We start from the raw sequence: 21,470 nt of genomic DNA on the forward strand, positions 1-21,470 counted from the left end.
ACACCCACTGACCTGGCTGGTGCATTAGAGGGCAAGGTCTCACCCATTCCCAGCAACTTATTCCTGATCTGCTCTCAGAGGTAGGGGAGCGAGCTGGCATGCAGCACCCTCAAATTCCTGTGTCTGGATCTGAGAATCTGAAGCAAGGACATAAGAGGGATTCTTACCATGCAGCCCAAACTAGAGTCTATATGCCGTAAGTTTTTCTTCAGGATCTCTGACAAGATAGCCCATATTGGGTCAATTTCATCCCGTGGTGTAAGTACACAAGAGGCATTGGCGTCACACCAGGCCCCATGTTTTACTATGTGTTTGCTAGAGGTATGTGAAACTCTATCGCTGCCCTTCACAGCAAACATCTTCATCATAGCAGTACCAAGGGAAAAAAACCTAGGTGAGAGTCCAAAACTTGAGAGGAAGCGAAATGGGACCTATGTGGCATGCTTCCTATAAGCACATTAAGTGGTTGAGGTTGTTATCTGGAGGTATGACCTCTTGGAGGGAGTCAAGGACATTTCTTTATCAATCTGAGTGAACAAACACGGGTGAAAAAGCCTTTGAAAATTAATGCAACATAACCCTACCCCACAACCCTAATTAATTTCCCTAACCTCAACCCTTACACCCTGCACCTTTCTGCACATCTCTGTGTGTGTGCACATGTGATGGAGTAATGGACATGCACCAGTCCCTCAGCATGGCCACCAGTGGGGGAATACTATGATGCCATATGATGTTCAGGGAGAAAATTGGAGACAGAAAATTGGAGACAGGCTACCTGCCCACTTAGGTCCACAGACTTAGGAACAGATTTCACTGTGGCTTCCCTCAACAGTCTAATTGCTTTTCTCTCTGTGGTGTTTATACAAAGTGCCTTGTCTGGGAGGAACATTCCTGTCACTTGTCTACTGTGTTACTTTCATGCACTGTGCAATATTTTTCTTCCGTTTGCATAAGAAGGTGAGTTAGGGACAAAGCATCAGACTGGATTTTTCACTTGCTTGTTTGTTTGCATGTTAAATCAACCCCCCCTTAGTGCAACTTTTAAAATAAAAAAATGCATTGCAAAAGATGTTAATCTTCACACAGAATGATGATTCATAACATTCCAGGTAGGAGACAGTATTTATTTATATTTCATTTTGCTAATGATGCAACAGCTCTACTTCCTTTTTAATTCTCACAAACTATATGAGGATTTTCATGGTTAAGAGAGTGGGAAAGAATTGTACTGATTAGATAGAACTAAGAAATGCCAAGTTAGGTCAGGTCAACATGGCTGTCTTTAACTATTTGGTTAAAATACCTAATGGATTCTGTTTCCAGATGCTCTCAGAAAACAGGCTGTATCCTTGAATAGGTCTGTCACCTCACAAAGGATGCTGCACAGCCCTGTGAAATGTCTATAGAACATAAGAACAGTCAAACTGGGTCAGACCAGTGGTCAGTCTGGCCCAGTATCCTGCCTTCTAACAGTGGCCAGTGCCAGATGCTTCAGTGGGAATGACCAGAACAGGCCAATTATTGAGTGATCCATTCTGTCATAAAGTCCCAGCTTCTAGCAGTCAGAGGTGTATGGATTCTCAATGCATGGGATTGCATCCCTGACCATCTTGGCTAATACCCATTGATGGACCCATCCTCCATGACCTTATCTATTTCTTCTTTGAACCCAGTTATACTTTTGGCCTTCACAACATCTTCTGGGAATAAGTTCCACAGGTTGACTGCATTGTGTAAAGAAATACTTCTTTTTGTTTTTAAACCTGTTGCCTATTAATATCATTGGGTGACCCCTGGTTCTTGTATTATGTGAAAAGGTAAATAACACTTTTACTCCACACCACTCATAATTTTATAGACCTCTATCATATCCCCCACTTAGTCATCTCTTTTCTAAGATGAACAGTCCCAGTCTTTTTAGTCTCTCTTCATATGGAAGTTGTGCTGTACCCTTAATAATTTTTGTTGCCCTTCTCTGTACTTTTTCCAGTTCTAAGATACCTTTTTTTGAGATGGGGTGACAACAGGGCCGGCTCTAGGCACCAGCAAAGCAAGCATGTGCTTGGGTCGGCACAATTCCAGGGGTGGCATTCTGTTTGGTTTTTCATTTGTTTTTGTTTTTTGCTTTGGCAGTTACACTCTCGAAGCTTGGGGTGGCAAATTTTGTGCTTGGGGTGGCAAAAATCCTAGAGCCGGCCCTGGGTGACAAGAATTATTCATGCAGTATTCAACGTGTGGGTGTACCATAGATTTATATAGTGGCATTATGATATTTGCTGCCTTATTTTCTATCCCTTTCCTAATGGTTCCTAACATTCTGCTAGCTTTTAAGATTGCTGCTGCACATTGAGCAGATGTTTTCAGAGAACTTTCCACAGCGACTCCAAGATCTCTTCCTTGAGTGATAACAGCTAATTTAGATGCCATCATTTTGTATGTATAGTTGGGATGATGCTTTGCAATGTGCATTACTTTGTATTTATCAATGTAAATTACATCTGCCATTTCTAATTGCCCAGTCACCCCTTTTGTGAGATCCCTTTGTTACTCTTTGAGATCTGCTTTGGACTGAACTATCTTGTCAATAGAAGCTGTTGTGGCCTGAGGGATTCATCTCCACAACGGGGCAAGTGATGTTTACACTACCATTCTCCTTCAGGGTAACACCAGTGGGGACTTTTACAATTTGCCAAGGGTTCCCTCTATATAGGGATCTTCCAGCAACCGCATCTGGGGGTCCCTCAGTCTCCCTATCATGCCCCCTCCATCCATCCTTACCCACTCTTCAAGCTGTTATGGCTGCCCCCATACCACCCCATGGACTTTTTGTGGCCAAAAGCTGTGCACCTGGATTGACATTTGAACACACTCCCTGTCTCTTATGTGGTTTTGGTGGTGATGAGTGATGTCAGGACCACTGCATCTACTTGTCTGTTTCCCTCTGTCCCACTCCCCCGAAATCATATGCAGCAACTCTGGATGCTACTGAAAGCCACAAATTCTTCAAATTTTTACCATAAACTCTAGCTCCTCATTAATAGAAGGCCCTGCCATGAAAGAATACTAATACAATCTCAACTGTAGAAAGCCACAAATGAAATGCTGCCATTGGATGTTTCCAGAGTATTATTTATGGGAAAAACTGATTTTTTAAAAAAAATTTACTGCCCCTAAATATGAAGTTGAGCAGCACTATAAGGTTCAAGAAAGCAAAGCCAAATGTGACTACGGTGCTGCTCATCAGACCCGTTACTGAAAACATAAACCAAGATCATTTATTTATGATACGTATGATTTTTTGGGGGATTGTCTCTGTGGTTTTGAGAGAGGTAGCAGGGGAGCAGAGACAACATTTGTTACTGTTGTTCAGTGAAAGACTGTGGAGAAAACCATAGCCATGTTTTATTGTATCAGTGATACCACAGATTATAGCTAGTTACCAGGCAATGTGTTTGTATCATTCTATCTATAGTCCAGAAAGTGAAGAGTTGGAAAACAAAAAAGCTTTTGAAAATGTTTGCACTGTATGTAAACTTGGATGTAAACTCTGAAGGTTAGATTATGCCCATGTTTTCATTAGTTGAGCAAGGGACTATGGGGTAGTAAGGCTCTGGATCCATAGATCTGGAACCAAGAGCTCAATTGATTTAACAGAAATCTTGCTCTCAAGAAAATGAGTGGATAGTGGAGCTGAGCCAAATTTTTAAAATTTTGACCAAAATTAAAAAAAAAAAGTCTCCAAAATTATTTTTTTCTCTAACGCTATAGTTTATTGGAATATTTTATAAATGTAATCATTTCAATAAAATTTTGAAATTTAAAAAAAAAATTTTAGTGGAAAAAAACCTCACAAAATCATCCATGTATTTCTCACTCTCCTGTCTCCTTCCCCTCCCCCCCCCCCGAACCCCGACTGTGGTGATGGGGGATGGAAGTGGGTGGAATCTTGACTCTACTCTCCCAGGCGGGAGGGATAGCCCTGTGGTTTGAGCATTAGTCTGCTAAACCCAGGGTTGTGAGTTAAATCCTTGAGGGGGCCATTTAGGGAACTGGGGTAAAAATCTGTCTGGGGATTGATCCTGCTTTGAGCAAGGGGTTGGACTAGCTAAGGTCCCTTCCAACCCTAATATTTTATGTACTGGCCAGGCATGAATGAAGAGGTAAATTGCACCATTTCATGAGGGTAGTAGAGGAGTAGTTGTGACTGATTGAGCAGTTTGGCACAGCTGCCAACTTAGTTCAAAGCATCAGTCTAACCCTAAATCTCATTTCACAGATTTTTTTCTTTTCTGATAACCACTACTGGTTAAACTCCATGGGCCAGATCTTCAGTTGGTATAAATGGTCATAACTCCACTTCTTCCTTCCTCTGGAGTTAAACTAGTGACTTCTGTTTCTAAACTCATTTGTCTTTTAAGGGGAAAAAATCAGATGAAATCAATTCTGATCACCCACAGTGGTTTTGAAAAAGGGAATTTCCCTTCTTAACCACTCATTCAGAACAGACCCTTCAAGACTCTTCTTTTGTTGTGTGGAAGAAAGCTCAGGAATTTTAAATATAAGAATAAACTCCTCATCTCCCCCACCCTCAAGGATGCATCTTACAAAGCCAAACACTAAACTGTTTGTAACTGTTGTTAAAATGTTTGGTTATGTGATACACTCCCATATTGCATTCTCTGACACTGGGAATCATAAAAAAAATTGAAAATGAATTCTGGAATGTACATAACCCACCTTCCAGAAAACAGTGCTTGGTGGCATTGTGAGCACTTCTTATGTTATGAGGTGTTACTGAAAGTTTCGGTCTCTTCAGCCTTTTATTAGTTTTGCAGTGGATTCCTTACTCACAGATGTTTTAAAGCCGGTGATTCCAACAAGAGCCCACTTTTTGCCAAAAGTTTTACAGCTGAATATTTCTTGGCATTCGTGAGCAATGATTTCATCAGAACATGAACTAAGTCAGAACTGCTGTTGAAAGACATCGTTTCATAAAACGGCATTGCAAAAATTTAGGACTTTTATTTGCTGCAGAGTTTGGTTTCCATTTGCCCAAGCCTCTGATACATACATTGCTTGGGAACTGATATAGAATTTATACAGGTCCTTTGTGCAATTGAAAAGCCTCGTATGGAACACCATAGTACCGTGTCCTGTCACATAATTAAGGCTTTTACAAGGATATCGTGTTCACACTTATATGTACTCTACTCTAACAACCCGCCCTGTGCCATGTTTGAATTATTATAAATGGGCTAGTGCAGAATGGTGCCTCAATAACCCAAGTAGCAAAGCTTTGTTTAAAATTCAAACAATAGCTGAATGGTGTCTGTTTGTTCCTGATCAATACTTGGTTCAAAAAAGATTGCACTTTTTTTAAAAGGCAGCAAATGTGAACAAATATTAGCTTTTGAAATTAAAGGGGAAGTTATTCATTCACTCAGCAGTGCTTTGCAAGCTATCAATCTTCCAGGTATTTCTATTAGCTTTAATCATCAAGGTTGTTTATTTGGAGCAATTTCTAAGAGAATAAAGGTACCTTTTGGCTCTTATCTCCTGTCATCAAAGCATCCATTAGGAAATTCAAGCCCTTTAGGTAAGCTCAAGGGATTACTCAAAGAGGTTTTCTTGAAACAGGCAAGAATTCGGGGCCCTCTCTTCAGTGCACAGGAGTTCAGTTGAAAACCATAATCTGAAAGGGGAGGTTTATCTTGGGTTTTATGCAATTTGAATAGGATCTTGTTCAAGGCAAATCTAGATAAAAGCGCTTTAAGTGGGTTGAAACAAAGATGAGCCAGCATTCCTAATAGTGCTATTTCTAACTGCATTGCTCTGTCAGATGAGGGGTGAGGAGAAGGCTGCTTGGGAGTCTTACAATTATCACAATAGCCAGTGGATTGGCCACCAACCACCTAATTAAAAGGTTTAAATAAAGAAATGCTGATTAGATGTGATTTGGTAGGTAGTGCAAGCTTTTCACACCAGTCAAAAGCTCTAGCAAATGTCATGGGGGCTTCAGCACAAGGGGGTTTCATGACAAACAGGAAATTGGATGGGGGTGTAAAATGTAAATACTTGTGAACTTTGTAAGTAAGTGAGTTCTTAAGTTAGGGATAGATTCCAGCTACAATGCTTCACAAGTGTATCCAAACTTGGCAAAGTTTTCAGTTTTCAGGTGTACGGTTTTGGTTTGGCCCATTATTGAAATGAAGAAGGCAATAGGAAAATTGGATCCACATCTGAACTTAGCCCGTGGTTAGGGTGATTTGAATCTGAGGTTGACTTAAGTCCATCTCTGATATTAATACAGTAATTGCAAGGAGGCAGTGTGGCCTAGCGGACAGAACGCTGGAGTGGAGCTCAGAACTGGGTGTTATTAATTATATTGTTCTAGTTCCCAGGAGCCCCAGTCATAGGCCAGGAGTCCATTATGCTAGGTGCTGTACAAAAACAGAAGAAAAGCTTCTATCTAAGTAGCAGCAAGAAGCCTAGCTGCATTACCAAATCAGTGACTATGGAACTCTAAGGAAAATTATTATGCTAGGACCTCTTGGGAAAGAACAACCTTTGTTTTACTTTAGATGGTGAGCTCTTCAGGGCGGGGATTTTGCCTTTTTCTATATTAGTAAAGTTCCTAGTACACTGTGGTCACTGTATGAATTAAACAATCATTATAATTATACTAACAAATAAATAAATAGAAACACACTATAGCTACAATATTAAGTACTAATTTTTCAGCCTTCTAATACAACATTTTTCCTTCTCCAAGAAGCATTAGGTAGACTCTCAGCCTTAATTACAGGCTACGTGTTGCTACATCAGGTTAGTACAGAGGGGGAGCAAGGTAATAATTCTAGCATTTATGCACATTGCCTGCATAATGCCATAGGGTATTATTCCAAGGGTTCATAGTAGAGATGCTGTGAAGAACACTTTCTGAGGCCCTTCCTCTGACATCAACCTAATCTATGTACTTCTCTGTGGAACCCTCAAATTCATGCAGCTTCAACTGCCTCACTGTCCGTCTGCTGCTGGAGATCTTGTTGCATGATGCCGCTGAGGAGACCTATTACAGCAGATCTGTAGGACAGAATATGGATGATGTTCTGGAAAAGTCTTCCATTTACCAGACAGTCCACAGTTCATTCTGTCTTGGTGTAGGTTCAGTCCCAGTTTCTACCTCACTTCCAGTTTTTCAATCACTGATGAAATTGCAGTGTGTGCTGGCTTTCTGAACATTTGAGACTGGTCATGCCATTAAAAAAATAGAAGTATAAAACAGCATCGCCTAATTCCAAAGATTTTAGATCAGCTTTTGCATCTGCAGAACTCTTCCCTCTTTTTGACAGAGGATGTATAATCCAGGAAAATAAATTATGCTGCAGGAGAACCTCTCCTTTATCATTTAGCAGGACAAGATTCTGATTTCTCAGAAGTCACCTACTACAGGACAGGCCCATCAAAAAAAGTAACAGAAGGCCATTGGCTGTCACCTACAGCCCCCAACTAAAACCTCTCCAGCACATCATCAAGGATCTACAACCTATCCTGAAGGACAATCCCTCACTCTCACAGACCTTGGGAGACAGGCCAGTCCTCGCTTACAGACAGCCCCCAAACCTGAAGCAAATACTCGCCAGCAACTACACACCACACAACAAAAACAGTAATCCAGGAACCAAACCCTGCAACAAACCCTGATGCCAACTCTGTCAACATATCTATTCAAGGGACACCATCATAGGACCTAACCATATCAGCCACCCCATCAGGGGCTCGTTCACCTGCACATCTACCAATGTGATATATGCCATCATGTGCCAGCAATGCCCTCTGCCATGTACATTGGCCAAACCAAACAATCTCTACGCAAAAGAATAAATGGACACAAATCAGACATCAAAAATTATAACATTCAAAACCCAATAGGAGAACAACCAAACTTCCCTGGACCGTCAATAACAGACTTAAAAGTGGCAATTCTTCAACAACTAAAAATTCAAAAACAGACTCCAACAAGAAACTGCAAAACTGGAATTAATTTGCAAACTGGACACCATCAAATTAGGCCTGAATAAAGACTGGGCGAGGATGGGTCACTACAAAAACTAATTTCCCTCTGCTGATACTCACACCTTCTTGTCAACTGTTTGAAATAGGCCACCTTGATTGCATTGGCCTCATTAGCACTACAAAAGTGATTTTCCCTCCCTTGGTATTCACCCCTTCTTGTCAACTGTTGAGAATAGGCCACTTCCACCTTAATTGAATTGGCTTGTTAGCACTGACCCCCAACTCGGTAAGGCAACTCCCATCTTTTCATGTGCTGTGTATTTATACCTGCCTACTATATTTTCCATGCCGTGCATCTGATGAAGTGGGTTTTAGCCCACGAAAGCTTATACCCAATTAAATGCATTAGTCTTTAAGGTGCCACAAGGACGCCTTGTTGTTTTTGCTGATTTTGCAATGATTCTCAGACTGATAGGATAGCGCAGGATCCATGAAAGGAAGATTGGTCCTTTAATGAGGAGCTTCATATGCCCCTCGTCTGGCACGGCAGGAATTGTGGCACTAACATCAAAGGAAGCAGACTTGGGCATAAGAAGATTTTTTTAAAGTGTTCCCTGCAATGCATTGTACCCTGGCTGTCCTAAGCTGTCCATTGCTCACGGAATATTCTCAGGCATGCCAGCACTCTACTCCCATATCATGACAGCTTAGGTCAAAGTGAGAAAGGCAGGGTTTATCCCGGGGTTTCATTGGTTAAAATCTTGCTTTTTGCATCTCTCGAGAGACAGGCTTCTCCGTTCTATTAGCAACTAATAGACTGAGCACAAATATTTAAGGAGAAGGGCCCCACTTGTGATCGTTCATGGGGTTCTTTAATTCAGCTATGGTGCCCTGTGATAATGAGCTGGGAGTGAATGCTGCCACTGGGGAGAATGGGCTGCCACTGCCTTATTCCTCTGATGGAAAATGTCAGGAATGACACTTAAATTCTGCTCTCATTTACACTCAAATAAATTTGGAGAACTCCACTGTAATCAACGGACTTATTCTGAATTTACCCTGATGTAATAGAAGAATTTGACCCTGAGTCTTTATAAAAAGGATTTTGTTTATTGAACTTTTTTTTTCACCTCATTGATCCTACTAGTGTTTTCTGACATGCTGAGAAAGGTGCCATTTCCCCTTAGATGTAGAGGTAAACAAACCGGCCCGGCCCACCAGAGGCTTTCCCTGAACAAGCAGCAGCCTGGCTTTGAGAACCACTGGTGTAGACCAGGCCTACGTGTGCACTTCCTTAACACTGCAAATGCACCTATTGGTACTGTCTCTGAATGTTAGCAGTAGTCACTATACATTGGCGAATAATAACATTAAGTCACTTTCCAAAAGTTCAGATTTATTCCACAACCATGAACCAATATTTATGTAACGGTAACCTACACAACATATAGACAGAGGAAAGTATCGTTAAAGGGGAGAGAATAGGAAATTCACAAGCACATTTGCCAGTGAGGCTATCACAGCTGGGTGTACGTCCAGGTGTCATTGTGAGAAACGTCCCTCGGGGTGGTGTCCTTGGGTTACTGCTGAGGCTCCTGAGGAAATGAGGAATTGGAGGGAGGGGGTGCAGGAAGGCAGTTTTGTATGGGCTGCAGGGGGAGATGGACGTGGATGTGTTCAGCCTGAAGTTCAATTAGGGACCACATCCTGTCTGTTTGCTCCCCGAGCAGTGTTATCATCTGTTCCTGACCCAGTTTCCTATCCTGACTATCCCTCCGCAATTCCACACTATTGCCTCCCTCCGTGCTCTCTGCTCATAATCCGAAGCACCAGGAGACTGCAACACCTCCTTGAACATGTCTGCTTTACTCCTCCAATTTCATTTTCCTTATCTGAGAGAGGCGCTCAGACGGTGTGCGGGACACAGTCAAGGGCACATCTGCAGCTGCTAAAGAAACAATAGGCAGAGGTGTTATTATCAGTGCACTTACATCCTTGAGCCAAACAAATAACAAGCACATCTTTCTCACTTTCCCTTGGCACTCACACAGCATACTGGTAGCCTCAGCCAGGGGAGGGGATAAAATGGTACAAAGGGGAGGGTAGCTATGGGGTATCAGTATCAGTGCATAGAATACCGGCGCCGTTTTCCACAGGCTGGGGTGATTGCAGCTGATATCTCACTCCTGAGGTTACCAAGGCTGCAAGGGTCCAACTCCTGCATGTATGTGGCTGCAGACTGGGTCCATATGCTGCTAGCCTGTGATTGCTATGGTGCCTGCTGAAGTAATTGCTGAGTGACATGGTAAAGATTCCTACCGTGGGAGAAGAAACAAAGCATCCTTCCCAAGAAACCTTTGGCAGAGGATTGCAGAGTACCTCCAGGAAAGTTTCCTAGAGATCTCTATGGAGGATTTATGGGACATCCCAGTGTGCATAAACAAACTTTTCCAGAGAGCCCCTTCTGCCTAGCTGTAGAGGGGGATGAGAAGCAGATTGAAACAGTTCCTGTGCTGGTTATTTCACTACCTCTTGTAGACCAATTAACCAGTTATGTCTCTGCAGTGTTGTAGCATAATGAGTACTTGCCAGAAGTTTCCTCCTCTGCATCAGACTCACCAGAGCTGGACTGCTGGGACTAGCGAGACTGCTCAGGACTCAAAAAGAGGTCCTGACTTGCCACACCACTATGTGTGCCCACCATTCTCCTCTACCTCCACTTTCTGGTCCAGCACGTCATCCTCTGGGTTCACTCCGGTGGCCAGTGACTTCACAGGGCTCTTGGCAGTGGAAGTGGGGTTGTCACCAAGGATAGCGTGCATCTCCTTGGAGAAGCAGCATGTCTGCAGCTTCACACTAGAGCATCTATTTGCCTCCCTTGCCTTCTAGTATGCCTGCCTCAGCTCTTAGATTTTTACACGGCACTGCAGCATGTCCCTGTTATAGCCGTTCTCCACCATGCCTTGAATGATCTTGCTGTAGATATCAAAGTTCCTGCAGCTGGAGCGGAGATGTGACTTCACAGCCTCCTTGCCACACTGACACAGGAGATCGACCACCTCCCACGGACTCCAGGCAAGAGCACGTTGGCTGCCTGGAACTGGCACGGTCAGCTGGGCAGTTGCTCTCCACGCTGAGCAAGCAGGAAGAGCAATTTCAAAACTTCCCAGGGCTTTAAAGGGGGATGGGCGTTCACCTGTGTACCTCGCTGCAGGGCAGCAGAGTTCAAAATGGTGACCAGAGAGGTCTCAGTGGGCATTGTGAGACACCTTCTGGAGGCCACTCAGAGTGATGTAAGTAACGCAGTGTCTACACTGACACTGTGTTGCTCTAAATACGTTGCCTCCCTTCCAGGCGGTTTTATTAGGTTGACGTAGTAGGCGAGTTAAAACGTCGTAAGGAGCAGTGCGTTGTGTACACCTCCATAGTTAGGCCAGTGTAAGATGCCTTACATCAGCTTAACTTTGTAGTGTAGACTTGCCTTCACTTTTTCCTAGTATTTCACATAGAAGTGTTTCTTCATTTAGGGAATCTCTCATTGAAATCAGGATATCTGGTGAATAAAGGGATGTTTAGCAGGAGCAAAAGATTTCCTACAGTGGTGAAGTGGGTATGATTAGCGAGCAATGAAGCTGCTTTGTGATCTGAACCTCTTTGCCCTGTAAATCAGGTATGAAATTTCCCAGATTAGGCTTCTTCACCAGAAGCTTCAGCTAGACTGGCAAAACTTTTTAAACAGTATTTTGGTAATAATTAAAAAAAAGAAATGTAATGGATACTCTCTAGGTCATCAAACAGATATCACTTTCAATTCTGGCCAAACAGTCTTTTTTATATGAATCAGTTTCCTCATCCCTGTTCAGGATGGGTTGAAACTGGTCTCTGTCTAAAAGTGAGAAAGATCACTTATGGCCCCTATAATTTATTTTCTGATTATTATTTGTATTATAATAGCAGCTAATTGGCCCCAGCCAAGATCTGAGCCTCCTAGTGCTAACTGCTTTAGAGATACATATTAAGAGATAGCACCTGTCCCAGACAGCTTTTAATCTAAATAGACAAAACAGACACGAAAGTGTTATCGTATGGGGAACTAAGGCACATGAAGATTAAGTAACTTGGCCAAGGTCACACAAGAACTCTGTGATCTGGTCAAGACTTGAATGCAAGTTTTCTGTGTCCCCAGCCAGGTGCCTTAACCACAAGACTGTTCATTCTCTGATATAATGATAGTTTACATATTATTGTTATTACCACAGTGCCTGGACCCCTAGTTATGGACAAGCACCTCATTGTGCTAGGCATTGAACAAACACAAACTGTGTTCAAATTTTAAAACTATATTTTCTAGCTAGCCCAGAAAGGCTTTAGTCAACCTCCCAGCCATATTCCCCCTCCTTCATCTGCCCATATGTTTCCCCATATTATTACTGATTTTATGACTACTTGGACCCCTATTCATTTAATTAAATATTAGAAGCCAAAATACTATAGCTTCTCCCCAGGGGTAACAAAATCATGGCTAAGGCTACAAAGGTTCCACATTTTCCTATTAAAAATCTGTAATTTTGCAGAGGAAAAATGCAAAAAGCAAAAAAAGACCAACAGACCCCACCTCCCACTCCCCAAATTCTACCAAAGCCATAAAACCTGGGAAAGCATCTGAACAGATGTTTTCCCTAGAAACATTCCAAAAATCTGAAAGCACACATGGCATAGTGATCTGCTTCTTCCTTTACTACATTCTCACTCAGAGATAACAAATGCACCATGTGAAGTTGCCATAGTAGCCACTTGTATTTTACCATTGACTGAAGCGGAAGAAACAGTTAATACATCCATGCATTTCCTGAGTATTAGGCTTGCTGCTCTGGCAGATTATGCCCCAGGCCATTTGGAATTATACATGTGTAGTATTTTACATAGTATGTATCAAGGTATAGTGAGATGGTGTTGTACCTGTAGATTCTCTGGTCTGCTAAATCCACTTTGTGTTGCACAAGCAGCACAAAAATGTCCTGCAGCCATCAGAGCTGACCAGTGGAGAATTCTTCCTGTCCTGGGCGACATTCAGTTGGTAGAAATCTGGCAGAGGCAGCTCCACTGCCTCCTATGTCAGCTGGCCCTGCTCCACAACCCTGACATAAAGGGAAGGAGGAGTGTGGTGAGAGCATTCAGCGGGCAGGTTGTGGGTAGGTGGGGGATCATGATGATACTTCTCTATATTTGATCCTCCACTGGCATATGTTCAGGTTACAGCTAACTTGTTCTTGGGCTGGCTGGCTCTCAGTTTGGAGCCCCAACTGACTCCCTCTGCTCAGGATTAAAAGCCATGAACCCTCTCCTGGAGTTAGATGCACCACCACCACAACTGTGTTTTCTGTGGGGTTTGGAGTGCTCTGAGCATGATTACCAGATCGGTCCTTGCAGGCAAGATAGGCAGGGGAATGCCCTAGTGAGTGAATCTGCCCAGGGCTTAGGTGTGAGTTAGGCACTGAGAATTTGAGCAGTGTCAGGATTTAGGTGGATTTGTGCATGCCAATGGGCAGAAATTTAGGTACCTAGGGAACTTCACCTGTGGAAACATAAGTTCTTCAGGACTTTAGGCACCTAGAGAGTTAGGTGGCAGATGAGCAGTGGCTTTGTGAATGCCGGTGGTGCCAAAACATTGGATTTATATGCCTATGTGGGTGGTTAGGGGCCACCATGGGAATCTAATCCTAAATGTGTTAACATGAACATCATTTTATCTGTCACTAGTCAGTGTTTACAAACTAAAAGAAACAAGACCAGAGCCTTTACATTATAAAATGACTTGTAAAAATACATTATGATTAAAAGGGACTTGCAACTGGAAATCTGAATGGACAGAAATAGCTATCTCATTAGAGGTGCCTTCAACATCAACTATTATAAATTGAAGAGTATTGTCCTATAAGTAGCCACAGGTTAAGAAAAAGCAACAGTAAGTGCATAGGGGTGTCTTTAGTTTCCTAGATGTTAAATGCCATTACTGTAATGCACCCTGTAACCTCTTTATTCTAGGTAATTTTTGGCTTCAGTCAAGCATGGTTATTATAAGAAAAAATAAATAACTTCCCTAACCTTCACTGCCTGTAGCAGCTATTATTTCATGTATTCTTTCTTAAGATGGATTATCCACCTCATTTCCAAGGGAGTCTGGGGGGCAGCCAGCTGAACTCCAAATGTACAACTTGTCCTTGTTTTTCTACACTGTACTACTATGTAGAGAACTGATTTGTGAAAATATGCTGAGAATGCATGGATATCATTCACTGGAAGGGGTTTATTCTTTTCTCAATGCAACCATGTAATTCGTGATAGAGATATAAACACACACATAGGATAGTAGTGTTAAATAGCTCCTTTTTGCTACAGCTGAATGGAGATCCATGGGCTGAATCCTGCCCAGGGAGATGTACAGTTTAGGCCACAACCCATTTTCAGCACAACAGAGGTGCAGCCTGCATAGCTATAGGTTCTAGAATACATTCACAATCAATTCACTGAGTGAAGCTACATCTTTTATTTTAGTTCCGAGATTACTTATTTTCCACACAACTTGAGTGTTCCCCAACTGTTACTAATGAAAATAACATACACCAGAAATACAGAATCATGATACCACGACTATAGAGAAAATCACGTACACTAAGGGAATACATTCAGTATCATTTTCTGTTTCCTGAATGAATGTCTCAAATTATGTCCTACTTTTGGACTGTGGTGAGTTGAGGGGTCTGTATGAAGCATGGCAATATTTTTTTTTACAGTGCATGGCACCACCAAACAATAATTTAGGAGAGGATGAAAATTTTAACCAATGGACGACTTAGATAAGCATTATAGGATGCAATTATTTGGCCACAGGTAACATTTTCAAAAGTGCCAGAGTGACTAAGTAGCTCAAATCTCATTCTTCTCATTCATTCTGAGACTAGCTTCAAGGGCCTAAGTCACTTTTGAAAGTGGGGCATAAGCACTTTACTTATGTAAAACTAAAGTTTACTTGAAAACTTTACTTCCTGTCTAGAGATCATCCAAAACCAGAAATAGTATCTGAGCTGATGCTATTCACTCGATCGTTGGTGGTTTCAGAAAAATGAACCATAAATGATAAACCATTCTTGAATTTGCTTTTGTAGAACAAAAGCTTGACTAATACAGTTTTACAAAGTCAAACATCCTGGTTTTGTCCAACTCTATTTAACCTAGAGTTGGGCCCAAACTCCTCAAGCATTGGAGGGTTTGAATAAATGTAACCTGGATACAGATCACTCTTGATTTAGCTTTGGTTTAGACCACCACTGGTTTTATAGATCTCTAGTGAGGACACCTTACTCTTGCAAAAAAAAAAAAAAAAAAAAAAAAAAAATACAGTGGCAACAAATGGTCAGGATGTTGCCTTTCAATCTCATCTTATACATGGTACCTCAAATAAATAATGTCCCTTAATACTTGATGGAGCATTAGCGCTATGCTGACTCAGAGGAAAAAGTAGCACTTAGGTTAAGCAGTCTTGCTTCCTTCAGCACTAGGATTATTATTTGGATCTCTTAAAGAAGCAGTGATCAACCTAGCCGCTGATGAAATCATATGGATATGATATGGCTACAACCCATTTTATTCTAATTGAGTTTTTAATCAAATAGCATGTCACACATGCTAAATAATGTTTTGTAATACATATGTACAAAGGGAGAGAGTTATGACTGCAGTGTCATTAACTCTGATTTTTTTGAGTTTTGTGTAATTAAAAGTTTCAATATTTAATATTTGTAGCAATACAACCCTTAGTGTGGCAAATAAGTATATGTAACTTAGTTTTCATTTTATCCATATTCGTATGCACATGAAATTGTCTATGGGTATTGTAACACACACAAGCCCAAGCAGGTATGTCACCCTTGTGTTTGACTATCTTCTCAATATTTCACTGAAGAATGAAATATGTGTGGTCTCTGCCCAAAGCTAAGAACTAGCTGATTGTCATAGTTATTGTGAGATGTCTGTATGGGAAACAATTTTAGAGCTATATAACATGTAGAATATTATGTTCCAAATCTGTTGGGAGTGAAAGTTATCACAAATCAACACAAGAGCAATGAACACCCATAAAGTCAGTCTACATTTACTGTCTCAACTACATGTAGGCTGGAGATTTACAAAGAAAAGTGAACCCCAGGAGACTTTGCAGGGGGTGTGGCCTCTGGATGAAGAGACGATAGCTTGTGAATGTATAAAAGCAGAAGAAATGGCCCAAGTGGTGATCCATTACAAAAGGAGACTCTATCTGCTGCAGGTCTCATGAATAGTGGGTGCTGGCTCTCTGAACTGGACAACTGCTGAAAGAACTAACTTGTGGATGAGAAATACCTTATTAGACAGGAAAGTAACTTATTAATAAATATAGGCTATAAATGCTGTGTTATGTTGTTTTTTTTTAAACTGTAACCTTATGTTTCCACATCTTATACTTGCTTTTATTTGAATATTTCTCAAATTCTGTTAAATAAACTTCAATTTGGCTAATTTGGTTCTACTACAAACCTAAGTGCCTTGTCCAAAGGAGAATGTTGAACTGAGGTGAATCCAGTGAACTGGGGTGCACTATTGCCATGGAGCAGCCAATTGGTGTTTATTGCAGGTGCCCAGAAGATAGGGGACTGGGCACTCAAGTGTAAGAAAGTGGGGGCTGTAAATTGCTAGCTTGCAGAGGGAAACAGTGGGGCTCGCAGAGCTGGGAGTGGAGTGCCTGTGTTACCAGCAGCCAGTGACTGGGAGAATTTTCCCTGATGGGGTCCAGACAGGGCTCCCTCCCTCTGTAAGGAGGTGGTAAGGATTCGCCTCTCTAATGTGCAATACCTTGTTTGAATGTAGCTATTAATGGCTGGCTGTTGAATTGGGAGTTTGCATCCACACATCCCTAGGATCAAAGCATTCTCTACCCTCAGCTGAGGAAGGGGATCCAGGAGTGATTTATCAGCCTCCAGATAAGGTTGAGAAAAAGGGATTCATATTGTTTTCTTGACACAGCAAATGGATGGCAGTCTGCATGGGCCTGAAATGTGTTAGGGTGCCAAGATACAATGACTCACTGATACACATGCTGTAGCATTCCCTTAGGGCAACATTCTGCCCTTCCTACTCCCCTTCAGCAGGAATTTACTCTTTGAGTAATCCCATGAATAAGACAGTAAGTACAATTCAATATAAGTGTCGTGCAGAATCTGGCTCTTGGTTTATTAGGAATCAGATTCAATGGTCCTTACTCAGTTTTCCTCAGTAAAACTGAGCAAGAACATCAGAAATTGGACCTAGATGAAGACTAGTACACTAGGTATATTCTTCAAAACATTTGTTACATGCCTACCTATTTAACTATCTACTCTTACCTTCTGACAGGGGCTAACGTTTCTTCTTGAAATTTCCCATCTGGAAAAAGGATCCACATTTCACTACATCTGTACAGAGATACAACACAACAAATAATTGCGTAACGTAACTTTTTCTCAAGTAGATGTTGACTTATGCCAGAACCAATTAAATATCGCTTTTATCTACAGTATAAGTCCTACGGCTCTTAACACATTCTGTGATCGGTCAGTGTTAAGAAAACCGATAAAAATTTGCTCTGCTTTTAACTAAGCCCTATATGACCGAATTTCACTTTACACCATGGCACGCAATAAGTAATGTCTTTCAGAAGAGTCTGAATTCTTGCACAGCATTGTTTCAGGGCTATTCAAAACCATGGTTATCAATGACTGTATCACTCTACTTCTGTCCACTTAGAATTTCAGTCACAGTCAGTTTGCATCATGGATGGTTGGCCACTCTTCCCTAATAAAATAGAAATATCCTCGCATAAAAATCACTTAATCAAAAGACAGAAAGTGCAATCATCATTTTACAACTTAGCTCTTCTACCATGGTTTTCATCGACTGATGTCAAGGTATTTTAAGAGGAAAGGTATTTTAAGCATCATCCCCATTCTTTAGCCCAGGAAACTGAGGCATCGAGGTGAAGTGACTTGCACAAGGTCACACAGCAGGTCAGTGGCAAAGTTAAGAATAGAACACAAGTCTCCTGATTTCCAGTCTAGTGCCCTTTCCACTTGACCATGATAGTTAATCCTCAAACTAAAAGAAATAGTAAAGAAAACACTGTGGGCTAGATTGTACCTTCTACTAGCATTATCTGCACTGAATATAAGAAACATTATGATGGTCCCTATAGAAAGTTTCCCTGGCATAATTCTCTTGAAGGATAGTGTTTACCAACCTACAGAACAGATGGGGGGTTGGCCCTCCCCCAACCAGTGGATCTGCTCCTTCTGGATCTCCTACACTGAACCCAATAAGCTGACTACCATTCATGTCCTCCCATTCCTGAGCCATTAGTGACCTCAGCATCACCTCTATGCTATTGACTTTCAAGTCTGCCTTTCCACCACTGTCGTCTCTCCAGACTCACATCTTACTGTCTCCCTGATATCTCCGCTACTTCTTCACAGTAACTACGATGTAAACTAAACTTCTTATCATTCCTCCTAAACCCTCACACCTTTTCCTGTTACTATTGATAAAAAATATTCCTCATCAATTTTCACTGTTGGGCAAAAGGAGAAAATTAGGTAGCCCGAGTGGAATTCAACTCTCCATCTAAATATCCAGATGACTGATGGAATTTGTAGTGTCTCTGTGGAATCACCACATGGGGGTAGTGTCGGAAGAAGAGGAATTGTTTTGGGGGAGTCTGTTCATTTAGTAGCTCTAAAATAATTTCCTAGAGGAGGGGGTGAAAGTCTGATTAGTTCTGATTACTAAATTAGTTCTGCCATCTAAAGCTGGACTGAACAAAGCTATCTAGTGTAGGGAGCTGCCCATCAGAAGGCCTTTTCTAACTCCCAATTCATAGAATCATAGAAACGTAGATCTGGAAGGGACTTCAGAAATCCAGCCCTCTATATTGAGGCAGGACCAAGTACATCAAGACCATCCCTGACCGGTATCTGAAGAAGTGAGGTTCTTACCCACGAAAGTTTATGCTCCCAATACTTCTGTTAGTCTCAAAGGTGCCACAGGACCCTCTGTTGCTTTTTACAGATTCAGACTAACACGGCTACCCCTCTGATACCTGACCGGTATGTGTGTAATCTGTTCTTAAAAACCTCTGATGGGGACTCCACAACCGCCTTTGGAAGTCTATTGCAGTGCTTAACTATCCTTATTGTTAGAAAGTTTTCCTAATATTTAACCTATATCCCACTAGCTGCAGATTAAGCCAATTACTTCTTGTTGCATCTCCAGTGGGTCCGGAGAACAATTGATTACCATTCTCTTTATAACAGCCCTTAACATATTTTAAGTTTGTTATCAGGTTCCTCCCTCAAGCTTCTGTTCTCAGTGCTAAGCATGCCCAGTTTTTTTAACCTTTCCTCACAGGTCACGTTTTCTAAACCTTCAATCATATTTCTTTCTTTCCTCTGGACTCTCTTCAAGGGTATATCTACACAGAAAAACAAAAACAAAAAACCTTGCAGCAATAAGTTTCAGAGTCTCAACTGACCTGGGCTCAGAGTTTGGGGCTAAAAATTACTAAAATCAAGATATATCACATTTACCGCTTTCTCCCTATCCACTAGGCAGGTAACCCTCTCAAAGAAGGAAATTGGGTTGGTTTGAGAATTTAGGTTGGTTTGGCTATTCCTTATTACCCTATAATCCTTTAGGTGCTTACAAATTGATTGTTTAATAATTGTTCCAGTATTTTTCCTGGTATTGAAATTAAGCTGACTGGTCTATAATTCCGCAGGTCCACTTTGTTCCCTTTTTTAAAGATAGGTACTATATCTGTCCTTCTGCAGTCCTCTGGGACCATACCCCTCTTCCACGAATTCTCAAAGATAATAACTAATGGTTCTGAGAGTGCTTCAGCTAGTCCCTTAAGTACCCTTGGGTGAATTTTGACAGGCCCTGCCAACTTTATACATTGTATACATGGGCATTTAGTACCTCAACTTCCTTGTTGTCATCAGTTATTAGATTTCCTTCCTCACCAAGTAGTGGACCAACACTTTCTTTCATCTTTATCCTGCTCCTAATGTATTTATTGAACCTCATCTTATTGCCTTTTATGTTCGTTGCTGGGTGTAACTGATTTTGTGCCTACACCTTTCTGATTTTGGCCCTATATGCTTATGCTGGTTTGTAATATTCCTTTAGCAATTTTTCCATGTTTCCACTTTTTTATAGGACATGATTTTTTTTTATTATTATTATTATTATTTATTTTGCAGTTCTCCTCCTGCTCATAGAGTTGCAGTACGTCTGCTTTGTGACTCAACCCTCTGGCCAGGTCATGCTGTGATTTCCCCTTCTGGGGCAGGGTGGTCTTTCTTAGTCTCTCCACACAGAGTCAGGCAGTCCTCACACCCACTACCCTGACCGTGTGACTCCTGTTGTGACCCTGGCAGTCTTCCCATTTACTGCCCCAAGCAACTTCAGGCCTACTAGGTAAACCCTTCCTCAGGGGTTCCTATTACCCCCTCCTCCTCCCTTACCTCAGAGAGAGGGACTGCAGGCTTCTTCCCTGCCACCTCCCACATTGATGCCAGCCTCCAGGCTTTATAGAAACCCTACCTGTTCACAGGTGAGCTTCCTTCTAATTAGTGCCCTCCACTCAGCCTACATCCTCCCTGTTTACAGCTTAATTGACTGTTTGGACCAACCTGGCCTAATTCAGTTCCCAGTCAATGGGAGCTGCGGAGCCAGCACTTGGAGTGGGGGCAGTGCGCAGAGCCTCCTAGCCGCACCTCCGCCCAGGAACAGGTCACTGCTTGTGGGGAGCTGCCCGAGGTGAGCGCCCCCCAGATCTGGCACTCCAAAACCCCTCCTATGCCCCAACCCCCTGCCCCGAACCCTCTCCCGCACCCAAATTCCTTCCCAGAGCCCGTGCCCCGCACCCTCTCCCGGGCCCAAACCTCCAGCCCCTCACCTTCTCCCTCACTCCAAACCCCTTGTGGCCGTTCCTCCACCTAGGAGCAGCAGGGACATGTCGCCGGTTTTGGGGAGCCACACAGAGCCAGGTAGGGATCCTGCTGGTCCTGCGCCAACCAGACAATAAACCGGACTTTCTATGAAGATTAGAAATGCTGATTTATAGAACTTTCCCCTTGGTACAGGGCCAGATAACACAGCTTTTACTGTACTACTGATCCTACCTTGTCAATTGTGGACATGAACAACAATTGACCACTGTCCTCTTCATAACAACCTTAACAATCCAGGGGAAACCAATGTGCACTTGCACAGGGCCTGTGATCAGGTTTGGGTCTTGGGTTGCCACCTGGCTGTTTTTCTTCCGGTGTTGCCCGTTGTCAGTTCAATGTGCCACAAGTGAAAAAAACCCAGCACATTGCGACCAG

The sequence above is a fragment of the Malaclemys terrapin genome, chromosome 3, assembly GCF_027887155.1.
Source record: "Malaclemys terrapin pileata isolate rMalTer1 chromosome 3, rMalTer1.hap1, whole genome shotgun sequence".
Taxonomy (NCBI): Eukaryota; Metazoa; Chordata; order Testudines; family Emydidae; genus Malaclemys; species Malaclemys terrapin.